Below are 16,035 nucleotides of genomic sequence, written 5' to 3'. Positions count from 1 at the left end.
GGGATTATTTCCAAAACCCGAGATATCCGAGGGAATATCTGAAACTCTCAATACTTGTGTCTGAAATGTTTTTGGAACCTCCAGTTACAATCCATCTAAACTCTGTCTCAGCTTGGAGAAATGGAAAGCAATTTTTGCTATGCTTTCAGCTGATCTGAAAGACAAAATCCCGAAAGATTTTCATGAATTAAATATTCATATTTGTAAAGACTGTTTTGAACACACATCCAGAGGCTAGATCTCAACAATAGGAAGTAGCAGATTTTGGCCTAAGCCAGTGGTTTTCAAACCATTCTCGAAACCTCCCAGACGCTATACATTTTCGTTATCCTCCTTATTTCAAAACGGTGAATTGAGCTAATTACTAGAGTACTCTGTGATCCGAGTTGGCTGTGTCCAATAAGGGAGATGAGCAGAATGTGAGGGGTAGGCTTCTGAAGTAGTTTGTGGACCCCAGTTTTGAACATATGTCTGACTCACAGAGACATCAGAGCAAAAGAGGCCATTCACACTTCTGGTGGGACTCAAAACCACAACCAGGGAATTTCTCCATTCGCATCCTAGAAGTCCAAAGCTCCATCAATTGCACCACAGAGCCATAAAATGACCCACTTCAAGGAAGTATTGCATGCGCAGCGCTTCTTCGTTTTTCCAATTTTGTGCAGGTACACACTGTTCGGCATGCAAAGACTTTCATACGTGAAAAGTTTAAGCACTCCCATATCCTGTGGCATAGGCACTGCTGGGATTTGAACCCAGGATCTCCTGTTTACGAGACAGGCGCTTTGACCAGCTAAGCCACAGCGCCAGTTACAAAAGTGCGGTGAAATTTGTCGGTAAAACAAGTCTAAAAGAGGTAGCACATGAGGAAAAAAGCTGATTACGTTATGAAAGAGGTCCCTTAGAGGTAAGAGGATTGTTTCCAAAACATGATGGCCTTTCAGGCCTCAAGGGAATGTCTGAACTCATTTCATTTTGGCTCTACACTCTCAACACTCATGCCTAAAATGTTTCCTGAGCTTTCTTCTGATATGAAAGGGCAAAATCTAGAAAGATATCCATGTATTATTCTTCATATATGTAAAGACTTTGTTTGTACAAATATCCATTGGCTTGACTTTATCAATAGGTAGTAGCAGATTTCGGCCCTAAGCCAGGGGCTTGCAAACCATTCTTGAAGCGCATCTGTACCACATATATGTTTTTATTATCTCTCTCTCATTTAAAACAGGTGAATCAAATAATTGACTGATTAGTAACGTACTCAATGATCTGACTTGTGTGTGCCCAATAAGGAAAACAAGAAAAATGTGCTGTGTCGGCTCCTGAAAAAGTTGGAAAACCCCAGGTTTAAGCAAATGTCAGTCTGGCAAAGACGTCTATGCAAAGGGACACCATTCGTGACTCAGGTGGGACCCAAAAACCAACAACCTTTATAAAGCCTTCATTTGCAACCGAGAGGTCCAGATTGTCTTTCCTGCCGAGACTTTAACATCTGAAAAGGTTGAACGACTACTCTTAGAAGCCACAGATTAGGCACTGCTGGGATTCGAACCCAGGATCTCCTGTTTACTAGACAGGCGCTTTGACCAACTAAGCCACAGCGCCAGGTGCTGTCCCTGATTCGATGCTTTTGTATACAAAGTCTAAAAGAGGTAGCACGTCAGGAGAATAGCTGATTACATCATGAATATGTCCCTTTGAAGTTAGAGGGTTATTTCCAAAACCTGAAAGGTGTGCAGGCTTCTGTTCAGGGACATGGGAATATCTCAAACCATTTCATTTTGGATCGAAACTCTCAGTTACGATACATCTAAACGCTGTTTCAGCTAGGAGAAATGGAAAGCATGTTTTTTTTTTCTTTTGCTAGGTAGGTGGCCAACAATAGGTAGTTGCAGATTTTGGCCTGAGCCATTGGATTTCAACCCATTCTTGTTATCTCCCTTATTGAAATAGGTGACTTAAGCTAATTAGTAGAGTACTCTATGATCCGAGTTGGGTGTGTGCAATAAGCGAAATAAGCAGAGCGTGAAGGGGATGCTTCAGAAGTAGTTTGTGGATCCAAGGGTTTAAGCGTATGCTTGTCCAACACAAAGACATCTGAGCAAAAGAGGGTATGCACGACTCTGGTGGGACTCGAACCCACAACCTTTGAATACCTCCATTCACAACCTAGAAGTCCAATGCGCTATCCATTGCGCCACAGAGCCACAAAAAGCCAAGCTTTAAGACGCTATTGCATGCACATCACTTCTTAGATTTCCACTTTTTGTGCAGATACACACTGTTCAGCATCCAAAGATTTACGTATGTAAAAAGGGTAGGTGAGCGGTGCCCACATCCCATGGCACAGGCACAGGCACTGCTGGGATTCGAACCCAGAATCTCCTGTTTACAAGACAGGCGCTTTGACCAACTAAGCCACAGCGCCACTTGCTAAACCTTCTGCGATGTGTTGAAATAAAAAGTAAAAAATAAAAATAAAAAGAGGTTGCAGGTCAGGAAAATAGCGGATTACATCATGAAAGAGGTTAGGGGATTATTTCCAAAACCCGAGATATCCGAGGGAATATCTGAAACTCTCAATACTTGTGTCTGAAATGTTTTTGGAACCTCCAGTTACAATCCATCTAAACTCTGTCTCAGCTTGGAGAAATGGAAAGCAATTTTTGCTATGCTTTCAGCTGATCTGAAAGACAAAATCCCGAAAGATTTTCATGAATTAAATATTCATATTTGTAAAGACTGTTTTGAACACACATCCAGAGGCTAGATCTCAACAATAGGAAGTAGCAGATTTTGGCCTAAGCCAGTGGTTTTCAAACCATTCTCGAAACCTCCCAGACGCTATACATTTTCGTTATCCTCCTTATTTCAAAACGGTGAATTGAGCTAATTACTAGAGTACTCTGTGATCCGAGTTGGCTGTGTCCAATAAGGGAGATGAGCAGAATGTGAGGGGTAGGCTTCTGAAGTAGTTTGTGGACCCCAGTTTTGAACATATGTCTGACTCACAGAGACATCAGAGCAAAAGAGGCCATTCACACTTCTGGTGGGACTCAAAACCACAACCAGGGAATTTCTCCATTCGCATCCTAGAAGTCCAAAGCTCCATCAATTGCACCACAGAGCCATAAAATGACCCACTTCAAGGAAGTATTGCATGCGCAGCGCTTCTTCGTTTTTCCAATTTTGTGCAGGTACACACTGTTCGGCATGCAAAGACTTTCATACGTGAAAAGTTTAAGCACTCCCATATCCTGTGGCATAGGCACTGCTGGGATTTGAACCCAGGATCTCCTGTTTACGAGACAGGCGCTTTGACCAGCTAAGCCACAGCGCCAGTTACAAAAGTGCGGTGAAATTTGTCGGTAAAACAAGTCTAAAAGAGGTAGCACATGAGGAAAAAAGCTGATTACGTTATGAAAGAGGTCCCTTAGAGGTAAGAGGATTGTTTCCAAAACATGATGGCCTTTCAGGCCTCAAGGGAATGTCTGAACTCATTTCATTTTGGCTCTACACTCTCAACACTCATGCCTAAAATGTTTCCTGAGCTTTCTTCTGATATGAAAGGGCAAAATCTAGAAAGATATCCATGTATTATTCTTCATATATGTAAAGACTTTGTTTGTACAAATATCCATTGGCTTGACTTTATCAATAGGTAGTAGCAGATTTGGGCCCTAAGCCAGGGGCTTGCAAACCATTCTTGAAGCGCATCTGTACCACATATATGTTTTTATTATCTCTCTCTCATTTAAAACAGGTGAATCAAATAATTGACTGATTAGTAACGTACTCAATGATCTGACTTGTGTGTGCCCAATAAGGAAAACAAGAAAAATGTGCTGTGTCGGCTCCTGAAAAAGTTGGAAAACCCCAGGTTTAAGCAAATGTCAGTCTGGCAAAGACGTCTATGCAAAGGGACACCATTCGTGACTCAGGTGGGACCCAAAAACCAACAACCTTTATAAAGCCTTCATTTGCAACCGAGAGGTCCAGATTGTCTTTCCTGCCGAGACTTTAACATCTGAAAAGGTTGAACGACTACTCTTAGAAGCCACAGATTAGGCACTGCTGGGATTCGAACCCAGGATCTCCTGTTTACTAGACAGGCGCTTTGACCAACTAAGCCACAGCGCCAGGTGCTGTCCCTGATTCGATGCTTTTGTATACAAAGTCTAAAAGAGGTAGCACGTCAGGAGAATAGCTGATTACATCATGAATATGTCCCTTTGAAGTTAGAGGGTTATTTCCAAAACCTGAAAGGTGTGCAGGCTTCTGTTCAGGGACATGGGAATATCTCAAACCATTTCATTTTGGATCGAAACTCTCAGTTACGATACATCTAAACGCTGTTTCAGCTAGGAGAAATGGAAAGCATGTTTTTTTTTTCTTTTGCTAGGTAGGTGGCCAACAATAGGTAGTTGCAGATTTTGGCCTGAGCCATTGGATTTCAACCCATTCTTGTTATCTCCCTTATTTAAATAGGTGACTTAAGCTAATTAGTAGAGTACTCTATGATCCGAGTTGGGTGTGTGCAATAAGCGAAATAAGCAGAGCGTGAAGGGGATGCTTCAGAAGTAGTTTGTGGATCCAAGGGTTTAAGCGTATGCTTGTCCAACACAAAGACATCTGAGCAAAAGAGGGTATGCACGACTCTGGTGGGACTCGAACCCACAACCTTTGAATACCTCCATTCACAACCTAGAAGTCCAATGCGCTATCCATTGCGCCACAGAGCCACAAAAAGCCAAGCTTTAAGACGCTATTGCATGCACATCACTTCTTAGATTTCCACTTTTTGTGCAGATACACACTGTTCAGCATCCAAAGATTTACGTATGTAAAAAGGGTAGGTGAGCGGTGCCCACATCCCATGGCACAGGCACAGGCACTGCTGGGATTCGAACCCAGAATCTCCTGTTTACAAGACAGGCGCTTTGACCAACTAAGCCACAGCGCCACTTGCTAAACCTTCTGCGATGTGTTGAAATAAAAAGTAAAAAATAAAAATAAAAAGAGGTTGCAGGTCAGGAAAATAGCGGATTACATCATGAAAGAGGTTAGGGGATTATTTCCAAAACCCGAGATATCCGAGGGAATATCTGAAACTCTCAATACTTGTGTCTGAAATGTTTTTGGAACCTCCAGTTACAATCCATCTAAACTCTGTCTCAGCTTGGAGAAATGGAAAGCAATTTTTGCTATGCTTTCAGCTGATCTGAAAGACAAAATCCCGAAAGATTTTCATGAATTAAATATTCATATTTGTAAAGACTGTTTTGAACACACATCCAGAGGCTAGATCTCAACAATAGGAAGTAGCAGATTTTGGCCTAAGCCAGTGGTTTTCAAACCATTCTCGAAACCTCCCAGACGCTATACATTTTCGTTATCCTCCTTATTTCAAAACGGTGAATTGAGCTAATTACTAGAGTACTCTGTGATCCGAGTTGGCTGTGTCCAATAAGGGAGATGAGCAGAATGTGAGGGGTAGGCTTCTGAAGTAGTTTGTGGACCCCAGTTTTGAACATATGTCTGACTCACAGAGACATCAGAGCAAAAGAGGCCATTCACACTTCTGGTGGGACTCAAAACCACAACCAGGGAATTTCTCCATTCGCATCCTAGAAGTCCAAAGCTCCATCAATTGCACCACAGAGCCATAAAATGACCCACTTCAAGGAAGTATTGCATGCGCAGCGCTTCTTCGTTTTTCCAATTTTGTGCAGGTACACACTGTTCGGCATGCAAAGACTTTCATATGTGAAAAGTTTAAGCACTCCCATATCCTGTGGCATAGGCACTGCTGGGATTTGAACCCAGGATCTCCTGTTTACAAGACAGGCGCTTTGACCAGCTAAGCCACAGCGCCAGTTACAAAAGTGCAGTGAAATTTGTCGGTAAAACAAGTCTAAAAGAGGTAGCACATGAGGAAAAAAGCTGATTATGTTATGAAAGAGGTCCCTTAGAGGTAAGAGGATTGTTTCCAAAACATGATGGCCTTTCAGGCCTCAAGGGAATGTCTGAACTCATTTCATTTTGGCTCTACACTCTCAACACTCATGCCTAAAATGTTTCCTGAGCTTTCTTCTGATATGAAAGGGCAAAATCCAGAAAGATATCCATGTATTATTCTTCATATATGTAAAGACTTTGTTTGTACAAATATCCATAGGCTTGACTTTATCAATAGGTAGTAGCAGATTTCGGCCCTAAGCCAGGGGCTTGCAAACCATTCTTGAAGCGCATCTGCACCACATATATGTTTTTATTATCTCTCTCTCATTTAAAACAGGTGAATCAAATAATTGACTGATTAGTAACGTACTCAATGATCTGACTTGTGTGTGCCCAATAAGGAAAACAAGAAAAATGTGCTGTGTCGGCTCCTGAAAAAGTTGGAAAACCCCAGGTTTAAGCAAATGTCAGTCTGGCAAAGACGTCTATGCAAAGGGACACCATTCGTGACTCAGGTGGGACCCAAAAACCAACAACCTTTATAAAGCCTTCATTTGCAACCGAGAGGTCCAGATTGTCTTTCCTGCCGAGACTTTAACATCTGAAAAGGTTGAACGACTACTCTTAGAAGCCACAGATTAGGCACTGCTGGGACTCGAACCCAGGATCTCCTGTTTACTAGACAGGCGCTTTGACCAACTAAGCCACAGCGCCAGGTGCTGTCCCTGATTCGATGCTTTTGTATACAAAGTCTAAAAGAGGTAGCACATCAGGAGAATAGCTGATTACATCATGAATATGTCCCTTTGAAGTTAGAGGGTTATTTCCAAAACCTGAAAGGTGTGCAGGCTTCTGTTCAGGGACATGGGAATATCTCAAACCATTTCATTTTGGATCGAAACTCTCAGTTACGATACATCTAAACGCTGTTTCAGCTAGGAGAAATGGAAAGCATGTTTTTTTTTTCTTTTGCTAGGTAGGTGGCCAACAATAGGTAGTTGCAGATTTTGGCCTGAGCCATTGGATTTCAACCCATTCTTGTTATCTCCCTTATTGAAATAGGTGACTTAAGCTAATTAGTAGAGTACTCTATGATCCGAGTTGGGTGTGTGCAATAAGCGAAATAAGCAGAGCGTGAAGGGGATGCTTCAGAAGTAGTTTGTGGATCCAAGGGTTTAAGCGTATGCTTGTCCAACACAAAGACATCTGAGCAAAAGAGGGTATGCACGACTCTGGTGGGACTCGAACCCACAACCTTTGAATACCTCCATTCACAACCTAGAAGTCCAATGCGCTATCCATTGCGCCACAGAGCCACAAAAAGCCAAGCTTTAAGACGCTATTGCATGCACATCACTTCTTAGATTTCCACTTTTTGTGCAGATACACACTGTTCAGCATCCAAAGATTTACGTATGTAAAAAGGGTAGGTGAGCGGTGCCCACATCCCATGGCACAGGCACAGGCACTGCTGGGATTCGAACCCAGAATCTCCTGTTTACAAGACAGGCGCTTTGACCAACTAAGCCACAGCGCCACTTGCTAAACCTTCTGCGATGTGTTGAAATAAAAAGTAAAAAATAAAAATAAAAAGAGGTTGCAGGTCAGGAAAATAGCGGATTACATCATGAAAGAGGTTAGGGGATTATTTCCAAAACCCGAGATATCCGAGGGAATATCTGAAACTCTCAATACTTGTGTCTGAAATGTTTTTGGAACCTCCAGTTACAATCCATCTAAACTCTGTCTCAGCTTGGAGAAATGGAAAGCAATTTTTGCTATGCTTTCAGCTGATCTGAAAGACAAAATCCCGAAAGATTTTCATGAATTAAATATTCATATTTGTAAAGACTGTTTTGAACACACATCCAGAGGCTAGATCTCAACAATAGGAAGTAGCAGATTTTGGCCTAAGCCAGTGGTTTTCAAACCATTCTCGAAACCTCCCAGACGCTATACATTTTCGTTATCCTCCTTATTTCAAAACGGTGAATTGAGCTAATTACTAGAGTACTCTGTGATCCGAGTTGGCTGTGTCCAATAAGGGAGATGAGCAGAATGTGAGGGGTAGGCTTCTGAAGTAGTTTGTGGACCCCAGTTTTGAACATATGTCTGACTCACAGAGACATCAGAGCAAAAGAGGCCATTCACACTTCTGGTGGGACTCAAAACCACAACCAGGGAATTTCTCCATTCGCATCCTAGAAGTCCAAAGCTCCATCAATTGCACCACAGAGCCATAAAATGACCCACTTCAAGGAAGTATTGCATGCGCAGCGCTTCTTCGTTTTTCCAATTTTGTGCAGGTACACACTGTTCGGCATGCAAAGACTTTCATACGTGAAAAGTTTAAGCACTCCCATATCCTGTGGCATAGGCACTGCTGGGATTTGAACCCAGGATCTCCTGTTTACGAGACAGGCGCTTTGACCAGCTAAGCCACAGCGCCAGTTACAAAAGTGCGGTGAAATTTGTCGGTAAAACAAGTCTAAAAGAGGTAGCACATGAGGAAAAAAGCTGATTACGTTATGAAAGAGGTCCCTTAGAGGTAAGAGGATTGTTTCCAAAACATGATGGCCTTTCAGGCCTCAAGGGAATGTCTGAACTCATTTCATTTTGGCTCTACACTCTCAACACTCATGCCTAAAATGTTTCCTGAGCTTTCTTCTGATATGAAAGGGCAAAATCTAGAAAGATATCCATGTATTATTCTTCATATATGTAAAGACTTTGTTTGTACAAATATCCATAGGCTTGACTTTATCAATAGGTAGTAGCAGATTTCGGCCCTAAGCCAGGGGCTTGCAAACCATTCTTGAAGCGCATCTGCACCACATATATGTTTTTATTATCTCTCTCTCATTTAAAACAGGTGAATCAAATAATTGACTGATTAGTAACGTACTCAATGATCTGACTTGTGTGTGCCCAATAAGGAAAACAAGAAAAATGTGCTGTGTCGGCTCCTGAAAAAGTTGGAAAACCCCAGGTTTAAGCAAATGTCAGTCTGGCAAAGACGTCTATGCAAAGGGACACCATTCGTGACTCAGGTGGGACCCAAAAACCAACAACCTTTATAAAGCCTTCATTTGCAACCGAGAGGTCCAGATTGTCTTTCCTGCCGAGACTTTAACATCTGAAAAGGTTGAACGACTACTCTTAGAAGCCACAGATTAGGCACTGCTGGGATTTCGAACCCAGGATCTCCTGTTTACTAGACAGGCGCTTTGACCAACTAAGCCACAGCGCCAGGTGCTGTCCCTGATTCGATGCTTTTGTATACAAAGTCTAAAAGAGGTAGCACGTCAGGAGAATAGCTGATTACATCATGAATATGTCCCTTTGAAGTTAGAGGGTTATTTCCAAAACCTGAAAGGTGTGCAGGCTTCTGTTCAGGGACATGGGAATATCTCAAACCATTTCATTTTGGATCGAAACTCTCAGTTACGATACATCTAAACGCTGTTTCAGCTAGGAGAAATGGAAAGCATGTTTTTTTTTTCTTTTGCTAGGTAGGTGGCCAACAATAGGTAGTTGCAGATTTTGGCCTGAGCCATTGGATTTCAACCCATTCTTGTTATCTCCCTTATTTAAATAGGTGACTTAAGCTAATTAGTAGAGTACTCTATGATCCGAGTTGGGTGTGTGCAATAAGCGAAATAAGCAGAGCGTGAAGGGGATGCTTCAGAAGTAGTTTGTGGATCCAAGGGTTTAAGCGTATGCTTGTCCAACACAAAGACATCTGAGCAAAAGAGGGTATGCACGACTCTGGTGGGACTCGAACCCACAACCTTTGAATACCTCCATTCACAACCTAGAAGTCCAATGCGCTATCCATTGCGCCACAGAGCCACAAAAAGCCAAGCTTTAAGACGCTATTGCATGCACATCACTTCTTAGATTTCCACTTTTTGTGCAGATACACACTGTTCAACATCCAAAGATTTACGTATGTAAAAAGGGTAGGTGAGCGGTGCCCACATCCCATGGCACAGGCACAGGCACTGCTGGGATTCGAACCCAGAATCTCCTGTTTACAAGACAGGCGCTTTGACCAACTAAGCCACAGCGCCACTTGCTAAACCTTCTGCGATGTGTTGAAATAAAAAGTAAAAAATAAAAATAAAAAGAGGTTGCAGGTCAGGAAAATAGCGGATTACATCATGAAAGAGGTTAGGGGATTATTTCCAAAACCCGAGATATCCGAGGGAATATCTGAAACTCTCAATACTTGTGTCTGAAATGTTTTTGGAACCTCCAGTTACAATCCATCTAAACTCTGTCTCAGCTTGGAGAAATGGAAAGCAATTTTTGCTATGCTTTCAGCTGATCTGAAAGACAAAATCCCGAAAGATTTTCATGAATTAAATATTCATATTTGTAAAGACTGTTTTGAACACACATCCAGAGGCTAGATCTCAACAATAGGAAGTAGCAGATTTTGGCCTAAGCCAGTGGTTTTCAAACCATTCTCGAAACCTCCCAGACGCTATACATTTTCGTTATCCTCCTTATTTCAAAACGGTGAATTGAGCTAATTACTTGAGTACTCTGTGATCCGAGTTGGCTGTGTCCAATAAGGGAGATGAGCAGAATGTGAGGGGTAGGCTTCTGAAGTAGTTTGTGGACCCCAGTTTTGAACATATGTCTGACTCACAGAGACATCAGAGCAAAAGAGGCCATTCACACTTCTGGTGGGACTCAAAACCACAACCAGGGAATTTCTCCATTCGCATCCTAGAAGTCCAAAGCTCCATCAATTGCACCACAGAGCCATAAAATGACCCACTTCAAGGAAGTATTGCATGCGCAGCGCTTCTTCGTTTTTCCAATTTTGTGCAGGTACACACTGTTCGGCATGCAAAGACTTTCATACGTGAAAAGTTTAAGCACTCCCATATCCTGTGGCATAGGCACTGCTGGGATTTGAACCCAGGATCTCCTGTTTACGAGACAGGCGCTTTGACCAGCTAAGCCACAGCGCCAGTTACAAAAGTGCGGTGAAATTTGTCGGTAAAACAAGTCTAAAAGAGGTAGCACATGAGGAAAAAAGCTGATTACGTTATGAAAGAGGTCCCTTAGAGGTAAGAGGATTGTTTCCAAAACATGATGGCCTTTCAGGCCTCAAGGGAATGTCTGAACTCATTTCATTTTGGCTCTACACTCTCAACACTCATGCCTAAAATGTTTCCTGAGCTTTCTTCTGATATGAAAGGGCAAAATCTAGAAAGATATCCATGTATTATTCTTCATATATGTAAAGACTTTGTTTGTACAAATATCCATAGGCTTGACTTTATCAATAGGTAGTAGCAGATTTCGGCCCTAAGCCAGGGGCTTGCAAACCATTCTTGAAGCGCATCTGCACCACATATATGTTTTTATTATCTCTCTCTCATTTAAAACAGGTGAATCAAATAATTGACTGATTAGTAACGTACTCAATGATCTGACTTGTGTGTGCCCAATAAGGAAAACAAGAAAAATGTGCTGTGTCGGCTCCTGAAAAAGTTGGAAAACCCCAGGTTTAAGCAAATGTCAGTCTGGCAAAGACGTCTATGCAAAGGGACACCATTCGTGACTCAGGTGGGACCCAAAAACCAACAACCTTTATAAAGCCTTCATTTGCAACCGAGAGGTCCAGATTGTCTTTCCTGCCGAGACTTTAACATCTGAAAAGGTTGAACGACTACTCTTAGAAGCCACAGATTAGGCACTGCTGGGATTCGAACCCAGGATCTCCTGTTTACTAGACAGGCGCTTTGACCAACTAAGCCACAGCGCCAGGTGCTGTCCCTGATTCGATGCTTTTGTATACAAAGTCTAAAAGAGGTAGCACGTCAGGAGAATAGCTGATTACATCATGAATATGTCCCTTTGAAGTTAGAGGGTTATTTCCAAAACCTGAAAGGTGTGCAGGCTTCTGTTCAGGGACATGGGAATATCTCAAACCATTTCATTTTGGATCGAAACTCTCAGTTACGATACATCTAAACGCTGTTTCAGCTAGGAGAAATGGAAAGCATGTTTTTTTTTTCTTTTGCTAGGTAGGTGGCCAACAATAGGTAGTTGCAGATTTTGGCCTGAGCCATTGGATTTCAACCCATTCTTGTTATCTCCCTTATTGAAATAGGTGACTTAAGCTAATTAGTAGAGTACTCTATGATCCGAGTTGGGTGTGTGCAATAAGCGAAATAAGCAGAGCGTGAAGGGGATGCTTCAGAAGTAGTTTGTGGATCCAAGGGTTTAAGCGTATGCTTGTCCAACACAAAGACATCTGAGCAAAAGAGGGTATGCACGACTCTGGTGGGACTCGAACCCACAACCTTTGAATACCTCCATTCGCAACCTAGAAGTCCAATGCGCTATCCATTGCGCCACAGAGCCACAAATAGCCAAGCTTTAAGACGCTATTCCATGCACATCACTTCTTAGATTTCCACTTTTTGTGCAGATACACACTGTTCAGCATCCAAAGATTTACGTATGTAAAAAGGGTAGGTGAGCGGTGCCCACATCCCATGGCACAGGCACAGGCACTGCTGGGACTCGAACCCAGAATCTCCTGTTTACAAGACAGGCGCTTTGACCAACTAAGCCACAGCGCCACTTGCTAAACCTTCTGCGATGTGTTAAAAAAAAAAAAAAAAAAAAAAAAAAAAAAAGAGGTTGCAGGTCAGGAAAATAGCGGATTACATCATGAAAGAGGTTAGGGGATTATTTCCAAAACCCGAGATATCCGAGGGAATATCTGAAACTCTCAATACTTGTGTCTGAAATGCTTTTGGAACCTCCAGTTACAATCCATCTAAACTCTGTCTCAGCTTGGAGAAATGGAAAGCAATTTTTGCTATGCTTTCAGCTGATCTGAAAGACAAAATCCCGAAAGATTTTCATGAATTAAATATTCATATTTGTAAAGACTGTTTTGAACACACATCCAGAGGCTAGATCTCAACAATAGGAAGTAGCAGATTTTGGCCTAAGCCAGTGGTTTTTAAACCATTCTCGAAACCTCCCAGACGCTATACATTTTCGTTATCCTCCTTATTTCAAAACGGTGAATTGAGCTAATTACTAGAGTACTCTGTGATCCGAGTTGGCTGTGTCCAATAAGGGAGATGAGCAGAATGTGAGGGGTAGGCTTCTGAAGTAGTTTGTGGACCCCAGTTTTGAACATATGTCTGACTCACAGAGACATCAGAGCAAAAGAGGCCATTCACACTTCTGGTGGGACTCAAAACCACAACCAGGGAATTTCTCCATTCGCATCCTAGAAGTCCAAAGCTCCATCAATTGCACCACAGAGCCATAAAATGACCCACTTCAAGGAAGTATTGCATGCGCAGCGCTTCTTCGTTTTTCCAATTTTGTGCAGGTACACACTGTTCGGCATGCAAAGACTTTCATACGTGAAAAGTTTAAGCACTCCCATATCCTGTGGCATAGGCACTGCTGGGATTTGAACCCAGGATCTCCTGTTTACGAGACAGGCGCTTTGACCAGCTAAGCCACAGCGCCAGTTACAAAAGTGCGGTGAAATTTGTCGGTAAAACAAGTCTAAAAGAGGTAGCACATGAGGAAAAAAGCTGATTACGTTATGAAAGAGGTCCCTTAGAGGTAAGAGGATTGTTTCCAAAACATGATGGCCTTTCAGGCCTCAAGGGAATGTCTGAACTCATTTCATTTTGGCTCTACACTCTCAACACTCATGCCTAAAATGTTTCCTGAGCTTTCTTCTGATATGAAAGGGCAAAATCTAGAAAGATATCCATGTATTATTCTTCATATATGTAAAGACTTTGTTTGTACAAATATCCATAGGCTTGACTTTATCAATAGGTAGTAGCAGATTTCGGCCCTAAGCCAGGGGCTTGCAAACCATTCTTGAAGCGCATCTGCACCACATATATGTTTTTATTATCTCTCTCTCATTTAAAACAGGTGAATCAAATAATTGACTGATTAGTAACGTACTCAATGATCTGACTTGTGTGTGCCCAATAAGGAAAACAAGAAAAATGTGCTGTGTCGGCTCCTGAAAAAGTTGGAAAACCCCAGGTTTAAGCAAATGTCAGTCTGGCAAAGACGTCTATGCAAAGGGACACCATTCGTGACTCAGGTGGGACCCAAAAACCAACAACCTTTATAAAGCCTTCATTTGCAACCAAGAGGTCCAGATTGTCTTTCCTGCCGAGACTTTAACATCTGAAAAGGTTGAACGACTACTCTTAGAAGCCACAGATTAGGCACTGCTGGGATTTCGAACCCAGGATCTCCTGTTTACTAGACAGGCGCTTTGACCAACTAAGCCACAGCGCCAGGTGCTGTCCCTGATTCGATGCTTTTGTATACAAAGTCTAAAAGAGGTAGCACGTCAGGAGAATAGCTGATTACATCATGAATATGTCCCTTTGAAGTTAGAGGGTTATTTCCAAAACCTGAAAGGTGTGCAGGCTTCTGTTCAGGGACATGGGAATATCTCAAACCATTTCATTTTGGATCGAAACTCTCAGTTACGATACATCTAAACGCTGTTTCAGCTAGGAGAAATGGAAAGCATGTTTTTTTTTTCTTTTGCTAGGTAGGTGGCCAACAATAGGTAGTTGCAGATTTTGGCCTGAGCCATTGGATTTCAACCCATTCTTGTTATCTCCCTTATTGAAATAGGTGACTTAAGCTAATTAGTAGAGTACTCTATGATCCGAGTTGGGTGTGTGCAATAAGCGAAATAAGCAGAGCGTGAAGGGGATGCTTCAGAAGTAGTTTGTGGATCCAAGGGTTTAAGCGTATGCTTGTCCAACACAAAGACATCTGAGCAAAAGAGGGTATGCACGACTCTGGTGGGACTCGAACCCACAACCTTTGAATACCTCCATTCACAACCTAGAAGTCCAATGCGCTATCCATTGCGCCACAGAGCCACAAAAAGCCAAGCTTTAAGACGCTATTGCATGCACATCACTTCTTAGATTTCCACTTTTTGTGCAGATACACACTGTTCAGCATCCAAAGATTTACGTATGTAAAAAGGGTAGGTGAGCGGTGCCCACATCCCATGGCACAGGCACAGGCACTGCTGGGATTCGAACCCAGAATCTCCTGTTTACAAGACAGGCGCTTTGACCAACTAAGCCACAGCGCCACTTGCTAAACCTTCTGCGATGTGTTGAAATAAAAAGTAAAAAATAAAAATAAAAAGAGGTTGCAGGTCAGGAAAATAGCGGATTACATCATGAAAGAGGTTAGGGGATTATTTCCAAAACCCGAGATATCCGAGGGAATATCTGAAACTCTCAATACTTGTGTCTGAAATGTTTTTGGAACCTCCAGTTACAATCCATCTAAACTCTGTCTCAGCTTGGAGAAATGGAAAGCAATTTTTGCTATGCTTTCAGCTGATCTGAAAGACAAAATCCCGAAAGATTTTCATGAATTAAATATTCATATTTGTAAAGACTGTTTTGAACACACATCCAGAGGCTAGATCTCAACAATAGGAAGTAGCAGATTTTGGCCTAAGCCAGTGGTTTTCAAACCATTCTCGAAACCTCCCAGACGCTATACATTTTCGTTATCCTCCTTATTTCAAAACGGTGAATTGAGCTAATTACTAGAGTACTCTGTGATCCGAGTTGGCTGTGTCCAATAAGGGAGATGAGCAGAATGTGAGGGGTAGGCTTCTGAAGTAGTTTGTGGACCCCAGTTTTGAACATATGTCTGACTCACAGAGACATCAGAGCAAAAGAGGCCATTCACACTTCTGGTGGGACTCAAAACCACAACCAGGGAATTTCTCCATTCGCATCCTAGAAGTCCAAAGCTCCATCAATTGCACCACAGAGCCATAAAATGACCCACTTCAAGGAAGTATTGCATGCGCAGCGCTTCTTCGTTTTTCCAATTTTGTGCAGGTACACACTGTTCGGCATGCAAAGACTTTCATATGTGAAAAGTTTAAGCACTCCCATATCCTGTGGCATAGGCACTGCTGGGATTTGAACCCAGGATCTCCTGTTTACAAGACAGGCGCTTTGACCAGCTAAGCCACAGCGCCAGTTACAAAAGTGC

At 42.3% G+C, this 16,035-nt stretch overlaps 25 non-coding genes across 25 annotated transcripts; all 25 read right to left on the bottom strand.

Annotated features, from left to right (window-relative positions):
* Positions 1 to 734: 734 nt before the first annotated feature.
* Positions 735 to 808, bottom strand: trnat-cgu (transfer RNA threonine (anticodon CGU)). Its single transcript has one exon. It is a non-coding gene; the product is annotated as a tRNA-Thr (tRNA).
* Positions 809 to 1,534: 726 nt separating this feature from the next.
* trnat-agu (transfer RNA threonine (anticodon AGU)) lies at positions 1,535 to 1,608 on the bottom strand. The gene has a single exon. It is a non-coding gene; the product is annotated as a tRNA-Thr (tRNA).
* A 513-nt stretch (positions 1,609 to 2,121) lies between these two features.
* Positions 2,122 to 2,210, bottom strand: trnar-ucu (transfer RNA arginine (anticodon UCU)). The gene is given in 2 exon segments: positions 2,122 to 2,157; positions 2,174 to 2,210. It is a non-coding gene; the product is annotated as a tRNA-Arg (tRNA).
* Positions 2,211 to 2,357: 147 nt separating this feature from the next.
* On the bottom strand, positions 2,358 to 2,431 carry trnat-ugu (transfer RNA threonine (anticodon UGU)). Its single transcript has one exon. It is a non-coding gene; the product is annotated as a tRNA-Thr (tRNA).
* An 838-nt stretch (positions 2,432 to 3,269) lies between these two features.
* On the bottom strand, positions 3,270 to 3,343 carry trnat-cgu (transfer RNA threonine (anticodon CGU)). The gene has a single exon. It is a non-coding gene; the product is annotated as a tRNA-Thr (tRNA).
* Positions 3,344 to 4,069: 726 nt separating this feature from the next.
* Positions 4,070 to 4,143, bottom strand: trnat-agu (transfer RNA threonine (anticodon AGU)). The gene has a single exon. It is a non-coding gene; the product is annotated as a tRNA-Thr (tRNA).
* Positions 4,144 to 4,656: 513 nt separating this feature from the next.
* On the bottom strand, positions 4,657 to 4,745 carry trnar-ucu (transfer RNA arginine (anticodon UCU)). Its single transcript is given in 2 exon segments — positions 4,657 to 4,692; positions 4,709 to 4,745. It is a non-coding gene; the product is annotated as a tRNA-Arg (tRNA).
* A 147-nt stretch (positions 4,746 to 4,892) lies between these two features.
* On the bottom strand, positions 4,893 to 4,966 carry trnat-ugu (transfer RNA threonine (anticodon UGU)). Its single transcript has one exon. It is a non-coding gene; the product is annotated as a tRNA-Thr (tRNA).
* Positions 4,967 to 5,804: 838 nt separating this feature from the next.
* On the bottom strand, positions 5,805 to 5,878 carry trnat-ugu (transfer RNA threonine (anticodon UGU)). The gene has a single exon. It is a non-coding gene; the product is annotated as a tRNA-Thr (tRNA).
* A 726-nt stretch (positions 5,879 to 6,604) lies between these two features.
* trnat-agu (transfer RNA threonine (anticodon AGU)) lies at positions 6,605 to 6,678 on the bottom strand. Its single transcript has one exon. It is a non-coding gene; the product is annotated as a tRNA-Thr (tRNA).
* Positions 6,679 to 7,191: 513 nt separating this feature from the next.
* Positions 7,192 to 7,280, bottom strand: trnar-ucu (transfer RNA arginine (anticodon UCU)). Its single transcript is given in 2 exon segments — positions 7,192 to 7,227; positions 7,244 to 7,280. It is a non-coding gene; the product is annotated as a tRNA-Arg (tRNA).
* A 147-nt stretch (positions 7,281 to 7,427) lies between these two features.
* trnat-ugu (transfer RNA threonine (anticodon UGU)) lies at positions 7,428 to 7,501 on the bottom strand. Its single transcript has one exon. It is a non-coding gene; the product is annotated as a tRNA-Thr (tRNA).
* An 838-nt stretch (positions 7,502 to 8,339) lies between these two features.
* On the bottom strand, positions 8,340 to 8,413 carry trnat-cgu (transfer RNA threonine (anticodon CGU)). The gene has a single exon. It is a non-coding gene; the product is annotated as a tRNA-Thr (tRNA).
* A 726-nt stretch (positions 8,414 to 9,139) lies between these two features.
* Positions 9,140 to 9,214, bottom strand: trnat-agu (transfer RNA threonine (anticodon AGU)). The gene has a single exon. It is a non-coding gene; the product is annotated as a tRNA-Thr (tRNA).
* Positions 9,215 to 9,727: 513 nt separating this feature from the next.
* Positions 9,728 to 9,816, bottom strand: trnar-ucu (transfer RNA arginine (anticodon UCU)). The gene is given in 2 exon segments: positions 9,728 to 9,763; positions 9,780 to 9,816. It is a non-coding gene; the product is annotated as a tRNA-Arg (tRNA).
* A 147-nt stretch (positions 9,817 to 9,963) lies between these two features.
* Positions 9,964 to 10,037, bottom strand: trnat-ugu (transfer RNA threonine (anticodon UGU)). The gene has a single exon. It is a non-coding gene; the product is annotated as a tRNA-Thr (tRNA).
* Positions 10,038 to 10,875: 838 nt separating this feature from the next.
* trnat-cgu (transfer RNA threonine (anticodon CGU)) lies at positions 10,876 to 10,949 on the bottom strand. The gene has a single exon. It is a non-coding gene; the product is annotated as a tRNA-Thr (tRNA).
* Positions 10,950 to 11,675: 726 nt separating this feature from the next.
* Positions 11,676 to 11,749, bottom strand: trnat-agu (transfer RNA threonine (anticodon AGU)). Its single transcript has one exon. It is a non-coding gene; the product is annotated as a tRNA-Thr (tRNA).
* Positions 11,750 to 12,262: 513 nt separating this feature from the next.
* Positions 12,263 to 12,351, bottom strand: trnar-ucu (transfer RNA arginine (anticodon UCU)). Its single transcript is given in 2 exon segments — positions 12,263 to 12,298; positions 12,315 to 12,351. It is a non-coding gene; the product is annotated as a tRNA-Arg (tRNA).
* Positions 12,352 to 12,498: 147 nt separating this feature from the next.
* trnat-ugu (transfer RNA threonine (anticodon UGU)) lies at positions 12,499 to 12,572 on the bottom strand. The gene has a single exon. It is a non-coding gene; the product is annotated as a tRNA-Thr (tRNA).
* Positions 12,573 to 13,411: 839 nt separating this feature from the next.
* trnat-cgu (transfer RNA threonine (anticodon CGU)) lies at positions 13,412 to 13,485 on the bottom strand. Its single transcript has one exon. It is a non-coding gene; the product is annotated as a tRNA-Thr (tRNA).
* Positions 13,486 to 14,211: 726 nt separating this feature from the next.
* trnat-agu (transfer RNA threonine (anticodon AGU)) lies at positions 14,212 to 14,286 on the bottom strand. Its single transcript has one exon. It is a non-coding gene; the product is annotated as a tRNA-Thr (tRNA).
* A 513-nt stretch (positions 14,287 to 14,799) lies between these two features.
* trnar-ucu (transfer RNA arginine (anticodon UCU)) lies at positions 14,800 to 14,888 on the bottom strand. Its single transcript is given in 2 exon segments — positions 14,800 to 14,835; positions 14,852 to 14,888. It is a non-coding gene; the product is annotated as a tRNA-Arg (tRNA).
* Positions 14,889 to 15,035: 147 nt separating this feature from the next.
* trnat-ugu (transfer RNA threonine (anticodon UGU)) lies at positions 15,036 to 15,109 on the bottom strand. Its single transcript has one exon. It is a non-coding gene; the product is annotated as a tRNA-Thr (tRNA).
* Positions 15,110 to 15,947: 838 nt separating this feature from the next.
* On the bottom strand, positions 15,948 to 16,021 carry trnat-ugu (transfer RNA threonine (anticodon UGU)). The gene has a single exon. It is a non-coding gene; the product is annotated as a tRNA-Thr (tRNA).
* Positions 16,022 to 16,035: the final 14 nt, after the last annotated feature.

The sequence above is a fragment of the Rhinichthys klamathensis genome, unplaced genomic scaffold (assembly GCF_029890125.1).
Source record: "Rhinichthys klamathensis goyatoka isolate OS25496 unplaced genomic scaffold, OSU_Roscu_1.1 h1tg000313l_1, whole genome shotgun sequence".
Classification (NCBI taxonomy): Eukaryota; Metazoa; Chordata; class Actinopteri; order Cypriniformes; family Leuciscidae; genus Rhinichthys; species Rhinichthys klamathensis.
This window is presented reverse-complemented; position numbering and strand designations above follow the sequence as displayed.